Source organism: Macaca fascicularis, chromosome 12, assembly GCF_037993035.2.
Source record: "Macaca fascicularis isolate 582-1 chromosome 12, T2T-MFA8v1.1".
In the NCBI taxonomy this organism is placed as follows: domain Eukaryota; kingdom Metazoa; phylum Chordata; class Mammalia; order Primates; family Cercopithecidae; genus Macaca; species Macaca fascicularis.
Window position 1 is genome coordinate 46,178,626 of NC_088386.1, and position 22,084 is coordinate 46,200,709.

The 22,084-nt window shown below is 38.0% G+C and overlaps 1 long non-coding RNA gene across 1 annotated transcript; it reads left to right on the forward strand.

Moving 5' to 3' along the window:
• Positions 1-400: 400 nt before the first annotated feature.
• Positions 401-6,502, forward strand: LOC102133404 (uncharacterized). Its single transcript, XR_006691025.2, has 3 exons — positions 401-625; positions 3,821-3,910; positions 6,171-6,502. It is a non-coding gene; the product is annotated as an uncharacterized lncRNA (long non-coding RNA).
• Positions 6,503-22,084: the final 15,582 nt, after the last annotated feature.

Sequence of the window (22,084 nt, forward strand, 5' to 3'; positions counted from 1 at the left end):
GAATCAAACATTTTCCTTTTTTTTTTTCAATGGTCTCTCCTTCTTGACTTGTCATAGTGGTTTTTATTTGTGCTTTGGGTTTGGGGTACCCTCAGAGACACCTAGAGCCTCGTCCTGCAACTCAGATGTACAGCACACATTACTCTGACCCCGACCCCCTGCACCTATACTCCAACCTCTGCCAGAGGCAGAGGTGGGCAGCAGCTGTTGGGCAGTGACTGGGAGCAAGTGGCCTAGAACTTGTCCCAGCAAGGAGGTCAGGCAGGACTGCCCATGAGTTGGGGCTCTGAACCCTTGGTACATGCTTCTTTGTTCCATCATACTTCACTTACAAAGCACAAATTCTAAGTAGAATTACTAAGAATTCCGATACAGTGACCACAGAGCATTAGCACCCAAGCAGGACCTGCTGAACCTGGGGCCCTACAGGAGAGCACTGATGGCCCACCCCTGAAAGTGGTCCTGGTCTTCATGTCTGCATCAGCCTCAGCCATCTCAAGACCACAACGGAAACATAGCCAAGTTAGAGAAGACAGACCAACAGCACCGGAGCCCTTCATATTATTAAGCTGCTAAATTAATCAACCTTGGAAACTTCTAGACTCAACAATTCTTGTGGTATGAGGTAATAAAACCCTTGTTTTGTAGGCCATTTTGCAGAGTTCTTTTATTAATCACAACTAAAACATTATAACGGATAGGAAAGACAACATATTGGTGAAAAATATCTACAGAGGCTCTAGCAGGAGATGGTAAAGCTAAAGGAGTTTTGCTCTAATGTTCAAATTCATGTCACCTGCCTTAGAGAATGCTGTTCCTGCTTTTCCCTAGCCACTCTGCTGGGCATGAGAGGCCCCCTGTACTCCTTGGACCCAGAGAACAGAAAATGTCTTCACTTACACTCTGTCCCCTCACATTCCTCCACTCTTGGAAGATTTAACAAGTTCAAGTGAGAAGATATTAGCCAAATACAACAAGAGGCTAAACACAACACCCATGTTGATTGATTGGTATGTAAGAATTGAGATGACGGAAAGAGGTCACTCTGAGCTTCAGGAGTAGCTTGAAGCTAACTGATAAAACAGGTGAGGTTTGTTTTGGGCCCTCCTACCTCCCTCATAATACATTCTTCCATCCTTCAGAAGTCATCTACCACATAAATTTCTGGTTTCATACTTGGTCATTCCTGCTTATGGAGCTAACTAATAAATGTAAGGTACTATCTTCCATAAAGGGTTGGCTGCCCAGTGCCTCAATTTCCTTTAAATGTTTGTGATTTCATGATTCTTCACTGCTTTATTCCTGCCCTCCTACCTGGACAGTGGATTTTGGGGACCTTGAGAAGTTCTAAATTTATAAAACTCTACTGAAATTTATGGGACTAAAAGAAGATTAATAACATCCTCTGGAAAGAGTAGCTCCAGAGAAAAGTCATATGAAAAAAGGCCCTTGAAGGATGTGGGTTTGATCACATATGTATAGGGAAGCCTTTGGTCCTAGGAGGCTGGTAGTTTTGCACACGTGAAGCTGTCTCCCTCTGGTTGAGGAATGGAATATGATCCTTAGAAGCATCTTTATCCACATTTTAAAAATGGCTAGGCACAAAGCATGCTTCCCCGATACTTCTAGAAATTAGCACAGGGGTCTATAAATTATGATTCTTTATTCTTATAGGTTGTATACTAGGTTGAAAAATATCCCTACAAAATTTATGTCATCCCAGAACCTCAGAGTGTGAGCTTAATTAGAAATAAGTGTAATTAGCTAACATATAGTCATACTGGATTCAGTTGAGCCTTAAATCCAATGGCTGGTGCCCTTATGGGAAGACAGATGAATACACACAGAAAGGAAGGTCACTTAAAGATGAGAAAGAGATTGAGTTCTATTGCCACAAGCCAAGGAACACTAAGAGCCACCAGAAGCTGGAAGAGGCAAAAAGGGATCTTCCCTTGAAGTTTCAGAGAGAGCATGGCTCTGCCAACATCTTCATTTTGGACTTGTAGGCTCTAGAACTATGAGAGAATAAATTTCTGCTATTTTAAACCACCCAGCTCGTGGTAATTTGTTACAATGGTCCTGGGAATAATACACAGGTGAAAAATAGAAGTAGACCCCCATGGGGCACATTGAACATCATGGACTAAAAAGGCTTGCAAGCTGGCCACTGACTGGGCCCTCCATTTCACAAGGGGACATGGAGGAGTATTTCTTCAACACAATGCCTGCTCACTGTTGTGCATCAGAAGCTGTGTTTACTTTCTGTCTCACATGAGCCCATGAGGTAAGAAATATTGAATTGGATGCCATCTCAAAGGTCAGCATGCCTGTCTGTTTATGTGCAATTCACACTCCTCTGGGTTTCTCTCACTCCTACCTTTTCATCAAAATCCTTCTACCAAAGTCTGATCACAAGGTCTTCCTGTATGAACTGGTGAGTTTTTCTCAGTGGCATGGACAAAAAGGCTGAAAGCTGTTGGAAGCTTCCTCCATAGTAGATTAGCAGCACATGGGTGAACCAAGCTCATACATTATTCAGAAAGGAAAAATGTGGGCTTTGACTGAACTTTGAAGGAATCAGCAGCTATTCCAGAGGAGAGTGCCCTATTGTTCTGCCTCACAGAACACAAAGAGCAAGTGGCATTCCTTACAGCATAGCTAATGGAGTGCACGCAGACACTGTGATGAACTGACCAGTGGACATCTTTCATGAGCTCTGAAATCCTGTGCAGAATGACCTATTGCTGATCAGAGGGAAGATGTTCACACTTTTTTTTTTTTTTAATTTATGTAGCGTTATAACTCATTGCTATCCAGAGGAGGAGGTTTCTGGAAGATAAAATGGTGCCATCTGTGGCGCCTGTATTTATCGACAGTACCAGAGTCCCCTTGGAAGGGTTACCAGGAAGATTAGGTTGACCTTTGGATCACTGGCAGGCCTTTCCCAAAAGACATGGCAAGCCTTTCCTGTGTCATGAAGCAAGAAAAGAAATGGTTGTGTAATTCAATTTTTTAAAAAAATAAAATCAATACTACATGTGTTTCTTTGATACCAGAAAACGATTTTCCAAAATGGGAAAAAGAAACCCTGACCAAAATGTTCAAGTGAAGGCTAATAGGACCTTCAGCCAAGAGCATTTACAAGAATTCTGAATTAATTCCTGGTGAAGTATCTATTTAAAAACAAAACAAAACAAAAAAGGTAAAAGACTGCTATTATAGTCCTCCTGAAGTCCTACTTTATCATCAATGTATCTGAGTACATCTTGAAGTCATGATTAACTCATTTAAAAGTTCACTTGTGTATGCTTATAACTCCTGTTCACAGAGGCCCAAAGCATTTTTCTGGTATTCACTTACTTGAAATTTTTTTCTAGCTAAAAATACAAGAAAAAAATAAGCTCATAAGAATAATCAATCTCAGAGACAGAGGAGACAAATAAAGAAAAAAAAAAGGTGTTGAAAAGTAGAGAAGATAAATGGATCTGAATAACAAATGAAATTTTCTCTCTGGTCCCAGAACTTTTCTCCCAGGTGAAAGATGCTGGATGCTGGCATTGCTGCCACTTCTGATGCGGGGCCAAGGAGATTAATGCAGGAGGAGACCTCTTAAACAGGGGCTTTATCAAGAATGGCCTACCACTTTCATTCATTGGCCCTCTGCCATCTTTGATGTCCAAGCCAGCTAGATGAGACATGACTGTGTTTTTAACTAGCATTCAACCTTTAGGTTTTACAATGGAATTATTTCCCCAAATCTGCCATCTGCTGTTTTCTAGAGTGGATTGACAATTATTCTCTGGACTTTTTGGTAACCAAGAACTTCTAGCAACTAACCCTGGCATGACCACCAGAATCTGCAGGGCTGAGAGAAGGAAAGAAAGGCAAAAGTGGACGAATGAAGCTGAAGGTAAGGATTATAGAGCTGTTTTCTGATGTAGGGCAATGTTATCCAAAATGTAACTTGAGGTGCATTAGAGGCTTGGCCAATAAAATATCAAAAGAAGACTGCCCATTTTTTTCTGTTTTAAATTATTGGAGAAAATACCAATAACCAATAAAAGGAAGCAAGCAATAACATTGAAAATTGCTCTTTCAATATTTGTAGAACTTGGTTCTCTGAATATAATTCTAAAGCACTGAAATTAGAAAGATACTATCATAAAGATCAGTTAGTATTAAAAAGACATCTAAAAAAAACCCTATTGTTTGAAAGTTAATAACCTTGTAATTAATCCAACTGCCCAGGATATTAATGAAAACAAGAATATTTGGTTCAGCCAATCTCAGCAACTCAATAAACTATGCTGGGATCAAATTGGTTACTTAGTGATCAGTGGTACTTACAGATTAAGAAAAGTAGGCTGGGCACGGTAGCTCACGCCTGCAATCCCAACACTTGGGGAGGCCGAGGCGGGCAGATCACAAGGTCAGGAGATGGAGACCATCCTGACTAACACGGTGAAACCCCGTCTCTACTAAAAATACAAAGAAAAAACTAGCCAGGTGGGATGGCTACTCGGGAGGCTGAGGCAGGAGAATGGCGTGAACCCGGGAGGCGGAGCTTGCAGTGAGCCGAGATCGTGCCACTGCACTCGGCCTGGGCGACAGAGCGAGACTACGCCCCCCCACCAAAAAAAAGAAAGAAAAAGAAAAGTAGATTGCATTTCAATTTATTACACCATTTTATAGAAACATACAAACATAGAGAACTCTACTTATAAATACAGTTCCCACCGAATAAGATCTTTTTAAAAATCCCATTATAATAAATGTGCTGAACACAAGTTTTGTTAAACTTCATGTTGGCACAAGTTTTGTTAAACTTCATGTTGCTTCTCTTCCTTCAGGCGATTTACTCAGCAATTAATTATATTCAGCCTTCATAGTTAGCTTTGCTTCAGGGTTATTTCCCCAACTAGATTATAGACATCTAAAACCACATCCTTTCAGTTTGAGAGGACTTTTTAAAGGTCATCCATCCAATGCTTGCCCTCTACTCCCCACCCACCCAATGAAGGGAATAATTTATATCTGGCTTTAACAACGGCTGGGGAATCTAAAATAATTATCATCTTATTGAAGATAAAGCATCTCAATATTACTGAATAAATAAATAATATGTTTGAACTATTCAAAATATCCAGTAGCTTCTCTAATGTTGCACAGCTGTAGTGCACACCTTACCCCTGTGAGCTGGGCTACTCTTCTCTAGCTGGGTAAGCTGAGCAGAAGCAGGCCGCCTTGTTACTTAGTGGGAGATCATCCAGCACTGCCATATAATACAGGTCTTCCTGTAAAATAGTGCCTAGAATACAAAGGGAAATCAAATATTTGAGCTATATAGAGGCTGAATATCAAATTTCCCCAACAATTGCATTGATTCACTTGACTAGAATTCATTCTGGAGAAAAATATCAGATCTATTGAGACGTTTTATTTTTTAAATAGCTAATTAAGATGGTAAACAATGTACTTGAAATACTCTTATATTTTGAGCTTCCTGTAGTATAAAATTTCTACTTATAATGCATCTATTTTCTAATTATCTTTCTATAGTATTTAAACATATGTGTTACCAAGGTTACTGAGTAGATAATTTCTATTGAGTAATGAAATTTTAAATATCTGGGAAGACCAACATAAAACAAATCCCAGTAAATGAATTAAGCATATATTTATTTGCCCACTATGCTAACCATTGTGGGATTCAACAAACACTGAAAGAAAAGTATTATCTTGTTTATATTTTGCTTGGCAAATATTCCTAAATATGTGGATTAAATTGATCTTTCGTCATTACACCTGCTTGATCATAAGGGAAGGAAAGTGATTTTTTAGAGGAATAAATATTTATGTTGATAGTCGAAATTTTGATTTTTAAAAACTGCCAGTATTTTGTCATTTTTCTGGTGTTCAGATTTTAAAAGCACAATTCAATTCATATAGTACTTAAAGTAAAGCAACATGATTTTTTATAAACTTATTTAATAATACATATAATGCTTAAACTTATTATGTAATTTGGTAATTTAAGAAATTTGTTGATATTGAGTGAAGCTATATGAATCATTGCAAGTCACCAGATTTGCCCTAATAAAATTCTTTAGCATTTTTACACATAAAAATTATTTGCAATTCAATAATTCATCCCTTCATTCATTTCATAGATGCTATGGAACTCCTATCACATTCCAAGTGCTGTGTTGATATCTGGAGATACAGACAAGATCAAAGCAGATGCAGAGTCTTTCACATGAATATTTGAATCAGGTAATATGTTCCCCAAATTAGCAAAGTATTTCCCAGATTCTTTCTTTGATGATATATTTGAAATCCTAATGCTGAAAGTTAAATTATCAGGGTTTTAAAACTAGAAGCAGTCATTATCAGAATTTTATATACTATTTATTTTTAAGAACATAAATTGTCTAAGTTTTATTATAATTTTAAGTGAAGTATTTTGGGTAGTCACAAATAAAGTAATGGGCAGGTATTTAGTATTCATATTGTGTGGATTCATATCCATACTCTGCCACTCACTATCTCTGGGATTTTGATGAACGATCAAACTCTCTGAGCCTCAGTTTTCTAATCTGTAAAGCAGAAATGATAATGGTATGTAGTGATTAAAACAATTTACTAGTTGTAAGTGCTTAGAACAGTTCCTGGAATATAGAAAATTTGCAGAGACATTTTAATTTTGTTGTTTACAATTTAGTCAATGGAATGGCTTCAATAATACAGTAAAATGAAGATATTCAAACAAGCAGGAGGCAGGTGAAGACTATTGGCCTCAGGATGCAGGTGAAGAGTATTGGCTTCAGCTTCAGAGACCAGAGGTTAAACCTCAATGCTGCCACAAAAGGGTTCATGGAAGTCAGTAAACAATGCTTTTTTTATTATTGTTATGAAGATACAGTGTGTGGATCCCTCTCAATTGTCTATTCTTCTCTGTCACAAAAATTTGCCTGCTTTTTGTTACCATGTGAGAAGCAAATGAATTGAACTAAATGGTTTCTAATGCCTTGTCCGCTTCTAAAATTCTATGGAACTGTGATTTCATTCCAATGGGCCGTATCAGGACTTGGCATTATTTTCATCAGTGAACCATTTCATTAGAATTTTTTTTCTCGAAATGATATTAGTAAATATTGAAGGAGGCTTCTCTCACAGAGCTTCTTGTACAAATTAAAACAGGGCGGTAGAAGGTTTTCAGGTTGGTGAAATCAACTCTGGCTTTTAGTCAACCATTCCAAAAAACATTTTCTTTAGAATCCAAGGGCTTGCAATTGTTCTGAATAAAGGAAAAAGAAGCTGTTCTGATTTATTAAATAAAAAGAGTACCACATATTTTATTTTTAAAATGTTTCAAAGTGCTTTCGTATTTATTATTTCATTTTTTCTACCCTGACGGTAATTTTTCAGAAGAGAACTTCACTGGAAACCTGACATCCTAGGCTTTGCATTCATTATATGATTTACCTATAAGGAACAGATTACATGTCTTTGAGTCAACTCACTTATATGGTGCCTTTCTCTTGTGAACATTTAAATTTTTTTTTCAAAAAGTTACTCGGGAAAAGTTAGTCCTCAAATAGTCAAGTTATAGTTATAAAAAGAAAAATGAATTAGACACCAAAACACAGTCTTGAGATTTAACAGCCTTTGTAAGCAGCACTTTTATTTCCATACATAGAGTTTTAATCATTGGCACATCCTACTCACAACTATACATTGGAGATTAAATAATTATTTGAAACATTACCATGACATTTGCAAAAGCAAACATACTGGACTAAGAAGAAATATACTTGTGGGAAGAAAAAAAATGTTCAGCTATCTTACATTGCCTTGAGATTTTCCTATTAAAGATCCTTACAATATTGTGACACATTGAGGACATGTCCAAAAACTGAAAAATGTTAGGAAGGTTCAATTTAGTAGTTTGGCTCATCTTGACTGAACATCATTGCCTGGTAAATCAAACAAATAATTGTGCAGGTGTCCATTATGAGGACGAAGAGAAATGTTTAACAACGAAAACAAATTGGTCAATTCAGTCATTATATACTATCAGTCTTCTATTCCTCAATTTTTTAAAAAAAGCAGTGGTAAAATTAAATCAATTAGTTTGCCAACAGATATATATGGAACATCTGCTGTGTGTTTTTACCTGTGGAATATTTCGTAGGTTAAGATATATCATCTGTCTGTGGTGTGGTTTTTTTTGTTTTTTTGTGTGTGTTTTTTTTGAGATGGAGTCTTGCTCTGTTGCCCAGGCTGGAGTGCAGTGGTGCGATCTCCGCTCACTGCAAGCTCCGCCTCCCGGGTTAGGCCATTCTCCTGCCTCAGCCTCCTGAGTAGCAGGGACTACAGGCGCCCACCACCACGCCCGGATAATGTTTCTGTATTTTTAGTAGAGACGGGTTTTCACCATGTTAGCCAGGATGGTATCGATCTCCTGATCTCATGATCCGCCCGCCTCGGCCTCCCAAAGTGTTGGGATTACAGGTGTGAGCCACCACGCCCTTCGTATAGCAGGAGAGGTCACATATAAACACGTGAAACAATTCTTCCAGCTTCATTCCTAAAACCTTAGCCCAAGGCACCATCATCTCCTCCCCAGATTTCTGCATATCCTCTGTTTCTTCATTTGCCCTTTTATAATATTTCTTCTACACAGGAGTCAGTGATCATCCATTACATTTAAAAGAAAACCTATACTGTTTAGCATAGGAGGAGGAGAAGGGTGAAGAGGAAAAGAAATAATGCTATTTTCCCTATCCCATACTTTTCAAATTTCTCCACAGTCTGACCCTATCTCTCTTACCACATCTCTTGTCACTTTTCACCTTGCCCAGGCTGCAGTCTATCTTTTTCTGCAGTAAGTAATGCCGATGGGAGTATCTTTCTTTATCTTATCTTTCTATACCTTTCTTTATCTTATCTGTCTTGCTCTTTGTATCTGCATTGTCTCGAACAATGTCAGGCATGTAGGAAGCATATAATAAATATTTAAAATAATAAGGAATAAAAGAGTATTATGTACTTTCTATATATTGGTAGCCTAAATTTGCAAACTGTTTACAGACATTAAAGAACAGAATAATCATTTATTTTTATTTATTTATTTATTTTTGAGATGGAGTCTCGCTCTGTCGCCAGGCTGGACTGGCTTCAAGCCATTCTCTTGCCTTAGTCTCCTGAGTAGCTGGGACTACAGGCATGCACCACCATGCCCAGCTAATTTTTGTATTTTTAGTAGAGACGGGGTTTCACATGTTGGCCAGGATGGTCTCCATCTCCTGATCTTATGATCCGCCCACCTCGGCCTTCCAAAGTGCTGGGATTACAGGTGTGAGCCATTGTGCCTGGCCCAGAATAATCTTTTATAAAATCATAATACATACCAAGTTCAAAAATAAAATAATTTTTAAAATAATTGGGACAGTAAGCATAAGGTAGACCTCATGGGAGGTTAAGCCTTGAGATGGGTCTAGAATAATAATCTGAATTCAATAGGTGAACAGGAGGGATGAGGTATAGCATTCTAGCACAGTACAAAACCAAACGTGAGCCAGGAGTGGGAGTAGATGTGTGAATATGGTTGGAAGAGGACATTAAGAAGGCCAAACTGATAGATCCACGCATTCAGATTAAGGAAGACTGGAAACGAAGTGTGGATAAGAACAGCCAAATCATTAAAAGACTTGGGCAGATCAAGGAGATTATACTTGATGAAGTAGGAAAGCAAAATGGATTACATGTTTTTGAGGAGATTGCCATCATGACAAAAGTAGTGTTTTAGGAAGATTCATCTTGCAGCACATGGAAGGTGGAATAAAGGAGGTAAATAACTTTAGGCCGGAATACCTGCTGACCAATGTCAATCTTTGAGAATGAGGTGATGAGGTGATAAGTTGAGGGCCGTAGTATGAAGTGACAAAGATAGTAAGAGAAAGGGGACAAACCATAGAGGACAACAACCCATGGTGTGAATTTGGGTGTGCAAGAAGCGAGAAAGTCAAAGCTAATAAGACACAATGTGTACTAAAAAAACGCCCTTTCCAGCAGGAGACTGGAGACAAAGGAAGCCATATTGCTAAAGGTCAACCTTCTACACCCCAAACATAAAGGTTACCCATGTGCTTTAAGTTTCTATATCTTTCTCAGTATTTGAACAAATTTAAAATATGTCATTCTAGAATCCTATTATTAGATTATGGCTCTTTCAAAGTCTCTCAGTGAATTATACATCTATATTTATAGCTTTCTTATCAATCAATAAAATGTTTCAGTATAATTTATAGGCTGTTTGTCATAAATATCCATTAAGGTGTCTTCCAAAACACCCCTTCTCTGCCTACTCCATTCACAGAAGTGGATCTGGCTGGCAATACCTGATTGAACACTGACATGGGCACCTGTTTTAAGCTGGGCCAGTTAGAACCTGGCCTTGAGAATTTTAACCAGTAAACAATAGGCAAAAAGGAACAGACGCATGTTCCTTACGGAACTCTAGAGAAAAAAATCCATGAGTTTGGAGGAGTTTTGTCTCCATCCCTTCAAGTGCTTCATTGTTCAAGTATTTTTTCATTTCTTTTGTCCCTTTTTATCATCTTCTGGTTTCTATTATATACGACTCAAAGAAATTTAATGAGTACCTACTTACGGAACTTGTATCAAATGCAGATGCAGATGTTTCTAGTGGAACTGGGAAATGAGAGCAGAACAAATGTAATTGTGGAACTTGGAAAGAAAGCTTGCACATTAATAAAACTCTTTGCAAAACTCATCTAAAACAGGCAAGTAACATTTGACTCATAAACACAGGATTCGACTTCTGTTTGTCTTTCTCTTCCCAGAAGAGTGATGCTTTTGGTAGGAGGTTTTCCCATGTTTTCCCAATTTACCATCTCCTTGGTCAAAGAAATACAAACTTTTAAGTTTGGAGGGTGTAAGAACAGATGAGCTGTGGTTTCATTTTAAAAAGATAGAAGGGTATAAAATCTAAATTGCCAGAAATAAAATGTGAGTTAAGACATAACAGTTTAAACGGCGATGCTAGCTTCCCCTGGTCACTGGGATTCTAACAGTACAAACGCTTAACAGGGTTGAGACACCTACTCTCTTATGGATGGAGAGAATATGAAAACAGCAGAGCCTGTTTTTGTAAGTGGCACCCAAGGATGTTTCTACTCACCCTGAATAGTACTTCAGTTCATTAACTAAAATACTTTTGTATTATGGTAGATTGGTTTTCTATTGGCTTTACTTTGGAATATTTTATGAGATGCTTACAGAGGTAAGCTTAAGAAATACTGGGCTTTTAAAATAAGAATCCAACAGGGTGGGAGGCGTTGGTATATTCTTTCATTTATTCAAAATATTTCTTATGCTGCCAGGTATCATGCTAACAAAGTGATTTCATAGACTATTTGTTTGTTTGATTTAAGGATTTGGTTGCTACTTACATAAATCTTGCTCTGATAGAAAGGCAAACATTAGGCAAAGAATTGTATAATAATATGATTACAGACTGTGACAAGTAAACTGAAAGTAAAAGAAACTGACAGAAATATTATTTAGTTAGGAAAGCCTCTCTGAGGAAGTCTGGATGAGTGAGAAAGAATGACTGCATCTTAGCCAAGAATTGAGGAGAAATGGGATGGGTTTGGAGTCAGGGAAAGGGCATTCTGGAAAAAGTGAAAAACTTGTAAACGGTTTTATGGCAGGGAAGAACTGAGTACCGTTGAGTAAATGAAAGGGGCCAGAGGGCTGGAGCCTAGTGAAGCAGGAGTAGCATACAATCGGAGGAGGCTGGAAAACTGGGGAAGACAAGATAACATAGGTCCTTACAGGGTAGGTTAAGGATTTGGGGTTTTATCTTGAGTGCAACAGAAAGCATATCATTGAAATGCTGGAAAGCCTATTCGACCTGCTATGTTGAGAATGGGTTGTTGCAATGAATCAACAGTGGAAGCAGGGAGACCAGTTTAAAGGTCAAGGCAGTAGTCCAAGGAAAAGATGAGATGCCATCAATGAAGCAGCGATGGAGAAATGATAGCTGAGTTTTGGGATTAATGCACTTCTAATCCCCTAGATCATGCCTACAGTTTGACTTGGGAAATTACTTTAAAAAGACATTTAAGGCTAGCCATATGGCATCCTTCCATCACTATTCCATCTGAGGTGTTTTTGCTTGAGTATTTTATTTTGCTTTTTTTAAAAACAAAGTTTTCTATAAAATGTTGAAAAATAAAATATGTCTAGAAAAACGAAAAGAAATTCATTACTACATCATTTACATGTGTGTACACACACATTTATCTAAAAAATAAAATTATATGAACTGCTTGTCATTGCTGTTTTACACTTAGCAATATGTTATAGACATGCTTCCTTGTTAGATTATGCAAATCCTGATTCCTTCTAATGGCTTATTAGTCTTCTTACTCCATGAATCAACTATAACATATTCAATATAGGAATTTAGGTTATTTTTAAAATTTTTGTTACTACAAATAATGCTGCATTTCTATTATTACAAATTATCCTTCAGGGGACATTGTTATTTCTGAACACTTTTATAAACACTCTAGAAAATATTTCTGTAAAATTAATTAGTAGGAATAGGATTGTTAAGTCAAAGGGTTTAAATACTACATAAACGTATAACTATTGGAAAGTTGCCCTCTCAACTCTTTTGATTGAGATTTCAGCTGCTTTAAAAATATTTTCAAAAATACTGGACTTTTACTAATCTGATAAGGCTAAAATTATATCTCACTGTTGATTTAATTTGCATTTAAATGACCACCAGAAAGGTGGAACATTGTTCTACATGTTGATAAACTACCTGTATCTTTTTGTCTGAACATTCTGTTATACCCTACTTCCTTTTTGTGTTATATTATTTGTCTGTTTCTTATTGTATTGTAGCAACTCTTCCAATAGTTTGGATATTAGCCTTTGATGATGATATTTGATGCACATATTTTCTTTTACACTGTTTTGTCTTTTCACATCCTCTTATAGGCTGTTTTATAGTGAGGAGGTTTTAATTTCATATTTAGGGAGTCAAATTTGTCCCCTTTATAAATATTTCAACTTTGAGGTTTTATATCTGAATCTTCCTTACCTACTATGTATCATTAAATACTTCAAAATAAGGAGAAACATGCATAATGTGTTCACTGACTTAGAAGCGATGGACTTGAATTTCTAACAAGAAATTACCCACATAAAAACATGGAGCCTGATAATATCACGAACATGGAATTAGTTATCTCTCACTGATATAATTCACTAAATGCTATCTAGGTGCTAGTCAAAAAGTTGAGGTTAATTGTTACCTGATTGTCCTAAGATAACCTACTCTTAATTCATGAGAAAAATTGCTTCTACTTTTATAGGATGTTGTGAATTCTGGCCTGAGGACACAGCCTACGCTCCCTCTTTTAAAAGAATCTAGTGATAAACATTGTTTGTGACTTTTGTCTCCAGTGGCCAGTTCCTAAGCTAGTTATTACTAGGATCCCTATATACATTTAGACTAGAGACAACTGAACAAGTATTACCCAATCTGTGACAAACAAGAAGTAACTCAGTTTGATGATAAGCTGTGATTAACAAAAATCATTTCAGCTACCTTCTTCTTGATGTATCATAACTGAATGCCTTAAAAACAATACACAACCTTGAACCATAATTGCATTGTAGTTCTTTGAAGGGTGATCTCTCAGGTTCCTGATTTCATGCTCCTCAACATAAAATGCTTCTAGACAGCATAATGTATTCTTTACCACAGTTTTCCTTTTGATGATTCAGTGCAAACTATAGCAAATATGTTCAACATATTATGGGAGCTTGTTTGATAAAGGCAATCAGGTCCCAAATGTTTTTAAAATGAAATAATCATATTAACTTGACTCGAAAGTTTTTTTTTTAAAGATAAGTTGATGAACAAGATAGAAACTTGCAAGTTCTTGAGGCCATTGGGAAAAGTATTTCCATGGTTCTACCAGCAAGGGAAAAAGGAAGATATATGTACGCAACATTATCTTTGATAATTCCATTCTATTTGCTTCTCCAACTGTGTGTCATAAAAGATTCCTACAATATTCCTGGGACCACAAAAAAAAGCCCTTCTAATCAAAGAAGTTTGGGAAACATGGAACTAAAAATAGTTACAGCTGGAGAGCTGTATTGTAGAAGAATCTTCGGGGCCCTTAAGATGTTGATACTCTTCGTTAATCTCTAAGAGAGAATATTGTTTGTTGCTTTCTGAAACCAGAATTTATATTCTAAAAAATAGGAGAAATACCTCTGAACATTGCATGGATTTTAGGAACAACAGTCTTGGATAGGCTGCCCCACGGCATTCATTTGTCTTAACTACACTGAGTTCATGTCTTTCCTCTAAGACTAGAAAAATATTAGCTTTTTGTTCATCTCTTCTAAGATTTACCACAGGCCTGACATGCTACCTATGGTCTTCTTCAAGTTATCCTTTTAATTTCTGCTTCCTTACCTTTTCTTCATACGAAAATGTTTAGGATTTCTTCATACAAAAATGCCAGTATTGTCACTGTACTGGTTCAGTTGTTTATGCATACATTTTATTGCCCATTTTATTTGTATGTACTAGTAGGCTTTAATTTTATGTTTCTTGTTAAACCATCAATACCTTCAGATTACTAAAACATGTTCTCTATTTTCCGTGTAATTACCCTCCATCCTCCCCCAGCACACACACACAGTCTAGAATAGTTCTCTGCCCAGCGTCGATTCCAGAAGATGTAGCTGCCTGATCTATCTAAGAGCAATGTGCTGTTGCTGTGTGGGCTGCATGAGTATGAGTTTACGTGCGTGTTTGTGGATGGTGACTGCCTCCAAGGGCAACACCTAAAGCAGAACAGAATCAATATTCAGCAGACTCATTTCTTCGGCAGCTGAAATGAACCTGCAGGAATCTTGCTGTCACTGATACATTCTTGAACGCCTGCAACTGTAAATTCACCCACCCACCTGAACACGCTCAAGGGAAATAATTTTCTCAGCTTTGGAATGCATCCCCCTCACAGTGGGTCAGATAAAAAGCCTTGAAGCAGTAACCGATGAGTAATGAGAGACTGAGAGAGTTGAGTCCAAGTGATTTTTGTGGGAACCTTCAGTAGGCAGAGTGTAATGACAGGATTGAAGCTTAAGTGCTGCTCTTGAATATTCACCTTCTGCTACTTCATATGTCCTTCCTCTGCCTTGTCATCAAAAGACAATAAATTCCTTTTATTTGAGGGGCTAGAGAATGGGATGCTTTGGTTCATGCAATATTCTGGTTCCTGAGTACCGTCCCGATAGTTTAATAGTTAATTCTCATTAGCAATCGTTCTGTATTTTACCGGAAGGCTTTGGAAATAGTTATCTGGATGAATCAAGGATATTCAAGGTCTTGCAATGACAGGGGCATCATGAGGACATTTCCATGCAAAGCATTGCATACACACACACACAAAAAAAGCTAAAACTGTTCTGACCATAACACATGCCTTAGAAGTTGTTCATCTGGAAACAAACCTTATTTCCATTATTTACATTGTCTATGTCACCCACAAAAATGAACCATGAATTAACTTTTTTCTATGCCATTTAGTTGATGTTTCTTTTTCCATGCCATTTAGTTCTTTGGTAGTGAAAAACAGAGTTTATTCTCTATTAAGCAGTTTTCTGTGACAATAATGAGTCTATCATTGCATTTTAATTTTCAATTGAAGTGTTCTCATCAAAGAAGCAGGCTGTTGTCCAGAATGAGAAATTGCTGACCCTTCCTGGGCTTCTCTCCACTGGAAGTGTGCTCCTCCAAACATGGACACAGCTCAACCCCACTTAGTTCCTCAGAGCAGATGAGGTCATATCCTGGTGCTGTAGCGCTCTGCTCTGTACAGTCCCAATAATCTGACCATTGCTTGTATGAAAAGTCAAGCTCAGAATTTTAGATTGTACAGCTAGCTAACAGAGGAGGGTACTGTCTGTGTGGGGAACACTACGTGATTCATATTTTCTTTGAAAAATTAGAGTCATATTTCTCTGGTGTGTCAACAGTGATGACTGAAAGCAGATTACAGATTCTTTGTACTAAACTAGAGGGAAAATGTTGAGAGAGAGAGAGAGAGAGGGAGAGAGCACAGGACGCCAAATGAGAGAGTTCTCTTCCAGCAGGGAGGACAATATTCCTAGCAAATATACCTAAATCAAGTGCGTAGTCCTTGGAATGTAACAGTGTAACCTCATGATGTGAGAGAGGCCATAGTAAGAGGAAAATGTGAACAGAAATAATTATTCTTGGCTAGCTAGGAACAGAAATGAACCAAGGGCACTGAGGACATCAGAATGTTTGTGTGAGGCAAGAAAACAAGGACACACATTGAGAGAACAGGCAGGAAGAGGAAGATACTGTTCCCGAAATAATTTGGTGCTGGGACTTGAGTGCTGTACTAAGACTCTCTTGTCTTCTCCTTCCTTCCTCTGTGGTCATTCTGCTTTGATCCCATCAGCATCTCTTCAAAGATACAAGACCCAGTTTATCCCTCTGCCAAACATATATTACACCTGCCAAAATCAGATGGGAGAATATGAGCCCTGTCGTCAAAATGGTTTCTCTAAATCTGTTAAAAAATACCTGATTCTATAGTCCTCCGAGGGAGGTGGGCGGTGGGTGGTGGGTGGAGGTGGCTGTCATTCTCTAAAGAAAAGAGAAGCTTGGGGAGGATGTTGAAAGAAGGAAGGAAAGTGATCCATTCTCTTCCTCTTTAGGAAAGTGGCTCTCTAGATGATCCCACATCTTACTGATTCCCATAGTGTAGGGCCCTCACAGTCACCTGATAATTCCTTCAGGCACCAAATCACAGCACTTCACTCCCGTGCTGACCTTGTTTTCCTAGCAGGCTTCTGGAAGCTTCATTAGATGTGTCTGCCAGTCCCCACCTCATCAGTGATTTGCCCTCAAACCAAGGCCAGGACAGAATCTAGGGGCACTCCAGGGAAACAAGTTCCACTCAATCCTGCATCAAGAAGCACATGTTAGGAGAAAGAGGGATTCACTGTTCCTTCTGGAGCTAGACAGAATTCCAGTCATTCCATGGAGAACTACAAGATGCATTAAGCAGCTGCTGCCCCACTCCTAGACAATGTGCACTTTCTCTAAGAAGACACATCTAGCTCTCCAAAAATGGCCTAACATGTGCAATCAGAATCTCAGGGGAGAGGCTACAGAACTGAGAGAATGGATGAGGCTGATTGTAGAAGGTGCAACTAGGGTGGTGAATTTGCGACCATTATATATACCATTAATTTCTACGAATTGAATCAAATGCAATTTTCCATGCTGAGGCAATGAGTTATAACGCTACATAAATTAAAAAAAAAAAGAAGCAGCAGCAGCATGAATGGTACTGAGGATGACTGGATGCCCCAGCACACAGAGCTGTTCTTACTGAAACCATGAAATACTCTTATTAAATGAAGTTAGAATATCCAGCAAGGTTCCTCTATTGCTTTTCAGGAAGCATTACAAAATGGCAGGGGTGGGAGTCTTTCCAAATTATAGAATATCAGGCTGACAGCCCTAGCATCATGGGCTCACAAAGACCTCATTGAATGTGACAGGCTGGAAATCTAGGTGGCATAATGAGGCACATAAGCAGTATTTTCAAGGGTGCTAGCAGCTATTTCATAGCTCTTTCCCCCCAAGGCATGTAAGCTTCCCAAAATCATCTGTCTATTTTCATATATTTTCTTTTTCTTCATTGTTCTTCCCCCTATATCTAATGCACTGACATTCAGTGAGTTGTGCCAGATTTCAAATATATACATCCCTTCAGGAAATAAAAGATACTCAGACTTCTTGACCATTTGAATTAAATGTGAACATCTTACTAGAGGATATATGATCACAATAGTTGTTTTCTGAAGATAGTCTCATGTAAGATTTCTGGCTTGCTTTATTCAGGAATTGGATTCTGTTTGAAATCATCAATATTACCTTGCATCAACACTTTAAAATTCTTTTAATTAAAATAAGAAATCATCAAAGTTTATATATGACAACTACCTATGATATTTATTATTTTAGAGATGGGCAATATAGAATGAGATTGACACTGTAAATAACAAGGATGGTGTGGACTGGACTGGGATTATATAATCGAGGTATCCCAGTTTTCTGCAGAGGCTGACCTCAATTATACATGGAATGAAGTATCTGGATTTACCGTTTCCATGATACACATTTAGGAAAACATTATAGCTTAAATGTAGAAAACTTTATGTACAGATACGCAATGTATAAGGAACAGATAAGCTGTGAAGTTAACCTTTTTATTTTACAGACAATCTTTCAAGCAGATTTAACCATACAGTTTTGGTGTTCAATGAATGAGTTTCATTTGTAACATGATACTACACGAGACTAACTATCATTACTTTTTCCAAATAAAGCTTTTAGTCATCTAAGCAACCACGGTGGAGCAACCACACAGCCATTTTCAACCACCACAAGAGCTGGGAGTTGAAACAGACCCATGCTCCATCTGGCATTCTGTGAATTCCCACACTTTGTGGGGGGAAAAGCAAGACTTAGTACAATGAGCAAGTATAATTTTGAATTTGTAGATCTGAGTTGATGATCCATTTCCTGACCTTTTCAGCAGCAAGTCCTCAGAAATATTTCAGTATTTTCAGCTATGAAATTTTCAGCTATGAATATTTCAGCCCTTTCTCATGGAGTTCTGGCTATGAGAATCTTTCTGAGGGATCTCTGATTTATTCACTTTCTTCCTCTCCTCTTTTTCTTCTTTCTCTTTTCTTCCTGCTCTGGCTCTCTCACTTTCTCTTTCACTGACGTTGGGACCAATATTCCTGAGGGTGGCAAGCAGTTCACTATGGGAGACAGTCACTAACCTCTGGTCCCGAAAAGGGGACTTCCATGAGTGTGTGTGGAGAGGCAGGACAGGAGAACAAAAGAATGACAGATGATGTTTCCTCACAAAGTCCTGTTAACCCTTGACCCCTAGCTCAGCCTAACCGCATTGCTCTGTTCGCCTGAACTTCTAATGGAACCTGTTTTCACTAATTAAGGCACTGTCTCTGTTAAGTCTCCCTGAGTACTTCCTAGAAAAGGTCAAATGCAAATAATGATGTTTTACAGGAATATTGCACCTTCTCTCCTGTCACCTGGAGTGTAGGAGACACAATCACAACTGCAATGCACATAATGTCTCACATTAGTCAGACAGGAATTATTTTAGGGATAAAATTCTTCCTCCTCCTCCTCCTCATTATTGCTAGAACTTCACTATGCTGCTTTTACTGTGTCCTTGGTAGAGTGCTAAGCACAGAACCCTCAGTATATTATTTAATTCATCAACATTATGAGATAGGGAGTATCAACATTCCCATACTGCAGCTAGGGAAATCAATATTCCCCAAGGTCACACAGTTAGAAAAGATGAAGGCAGAGTGCAATCCAGGCAATTTGACTCCAGATCAGCACCATAAACCACCCACCATGATCATGGCAACAATGGACTTCTCTTTCATGCAGAACAAACTTCTTGCTCACTTCCCATTTCTAATTGACTACAGCAATTGCAATTCTTGCTGAACCATTCTCAGCGTGTTTGTGTTACTTGAGGCATCTGACTGTAGGCTCTACCTATAGTCCCTGATGCCAACTCTACTCTCATTTCTTGCTTTGCTGTTTTCTTGTAAAGCCTGTTGTTTCTTTGAGTCCCCCTTTTTTCATCTTTTGCTGCCTCTCTGGCCCTGAGAAGTCATTTAAGTTTTATTTTACCTGCTTTCTTTGAATGAAACCTTCTTTCTTGTAGCTCTTTTGTCCCTGTTTGCCCCCTCCTTCACCTCAGTCCTCCCTTTCTTTCCTTTTTAACCAGCCCAAGGCCTCCTCCACAGGAACATTAAAGGCTGGGAAAACACTTTACAAATTATAGAGTATTGGAAGAATGTTAATTATTCATAAGAATTAAAGTACCATTATTCTGTAAAGCAATCTAGTGTGGAGTGAAATGAGCATGTATATTGCCATCAAAAAACCTGAACTAACTTTAAATTCTAGTATCACCACTGCCTGGATGCTTGTACTAGTGTGTGTATAACCCAAGGATGTGAGTAAAGCTTTATAAGCCTCAGTTTTTTTATGTTTAAAAGAAGGATAATAATGCTTACTTTACAACATAGTTGTGTTAGATTAGGCATCTGGTATTAGTAATAACCAATGTTTAGTAGTGCAACTAAGAGTCTGGCTCTGTGCTACGAACTGAATTGTGTCCCCTCTCCCCAACCCCAAATTCATCTGTTGAAGCCCTAAACTCCCATGTAACTGTATTTGGAGATAAGGCCTTTGAAGAGATAATGAAGGTCAAATGAGGTCATAAGGGTAGAGTCCTGATCTGATAGGATTAGTGTCCTCATAAGAAGACAGCTGTGTCTGTCTGTCTGTCTGTCTCTCTCTCTCTCTCTCACACACACACACACACAGAAAGAGAGAGAGAGAGAGAGAGAGAGAGAGAGAGAGAGAAATAGAGGAGAGGCCATGAGAAGACACAGGGAGAAGTCAGCCATCTGCAAGCCAGTTCTGGAGGCTGGGAAGTCCAAGATCAAAGGGCTGGTCAATTCAGTTTCCAGAGCCCTTACTGGATATTGAATTGGCCAGCCCTTTGATCTTGGACTTCCCAGCCTCCACAACTGTAAGAAAATAAATTTCTGTTGTTTAAGGCACCAGTCTATGGTATTTTGCTATGGCAGTGTGTGCAGATTAATGCAGCCCTTAAGTGTGTTACTTTCTATAAGGATAGAAGGTAGGTCCTATAATTATTTTTACTTACAGAAGAGAACATTGAACTTCAGAGAGACTAAGTAAAATATTTAAAGTCCCATGAAGTGACACACCTGGAACTCAAGCTTAGTGCTGTCCAACTCCAAATGAGGTTCTTAATCACTATGCCCCTTTGCATCCTTTAGCTAATAAAATACACAAGTGGCCTGAGCAGTTCTGAAAAGGTGTCACCTTTCCCCATTATATTTGGTCCAGATGTGTCCACTGGCATTTTATAAGAATCAGGGCTGGCCGGGTACAGTGTCTCACGCCTGTAATCCCAGCACTTTGAGAGGCCAGGTGGGCGAATCACAAGGTCAGGAGTTCGAGACCAGCCTGATCAACATGGTGAAACCCCATCTCTACTAAAAATACAAAAATTAGCCAGGCGTGGTGGTACACACCTGTAGTCCCAGCTACTTGGAAGGCTGAGACAGGTGAATTACTTGAACCCAGGAGGTGGAGGCTGCAGTGAACCGAGATTTGTGCCACTGCACTCCAGCCTGGTGACAGAGCAAGATTTTGTCCAAAAACAACAACAACAACAACAACAACAAACAAATGGAATTAGGGTTGTCATTTAACCAATGCAACCTCAAGCCTTCCCATAAGAAATCCTTACCTCTTCTTGAGTTCTCTATCCAAATATTATGTATGCTGAAAGTATTCATTGAGATTATAAGAAATGTTGTTTTTTACTTAAGAACACTTTAAGAGATATTCATAACAAGTAAAATTGCAAATGGTTTCTCTAAATGTTTACAGGGTTTTCCTAGGAAATGTGTCAAAAATATTATTTACTACTATTATTTTTTGGTATAGTTTTTTTTCAGCTATAATTTTATACTGTGGCTAATTAATCTAACAACTAGTGATTTATAATGTAATTAACTGAATGTCAGACATTGTTCAGATTGGCTGGTACTCTTTAAAAGAAGTATTCTCATCAGATAACTCAGAGCATCAGCTTTCAATAAATATTGCAAAGTATACATAATTTTTAAAAAGAAAACACCACATCTATATTATAAATAAAAAAATAAATTTATGATAATATAATATTTCAATGTGGTTTAAATAGAAAATAAAATGAAACATTTTCTTCTCCATGTAGAATTGAATTGAACAGATACAGATTGCTAAATAGAAGGATCAAGTATCATAGAAAGATTACCATTAATGACGACATTTTCT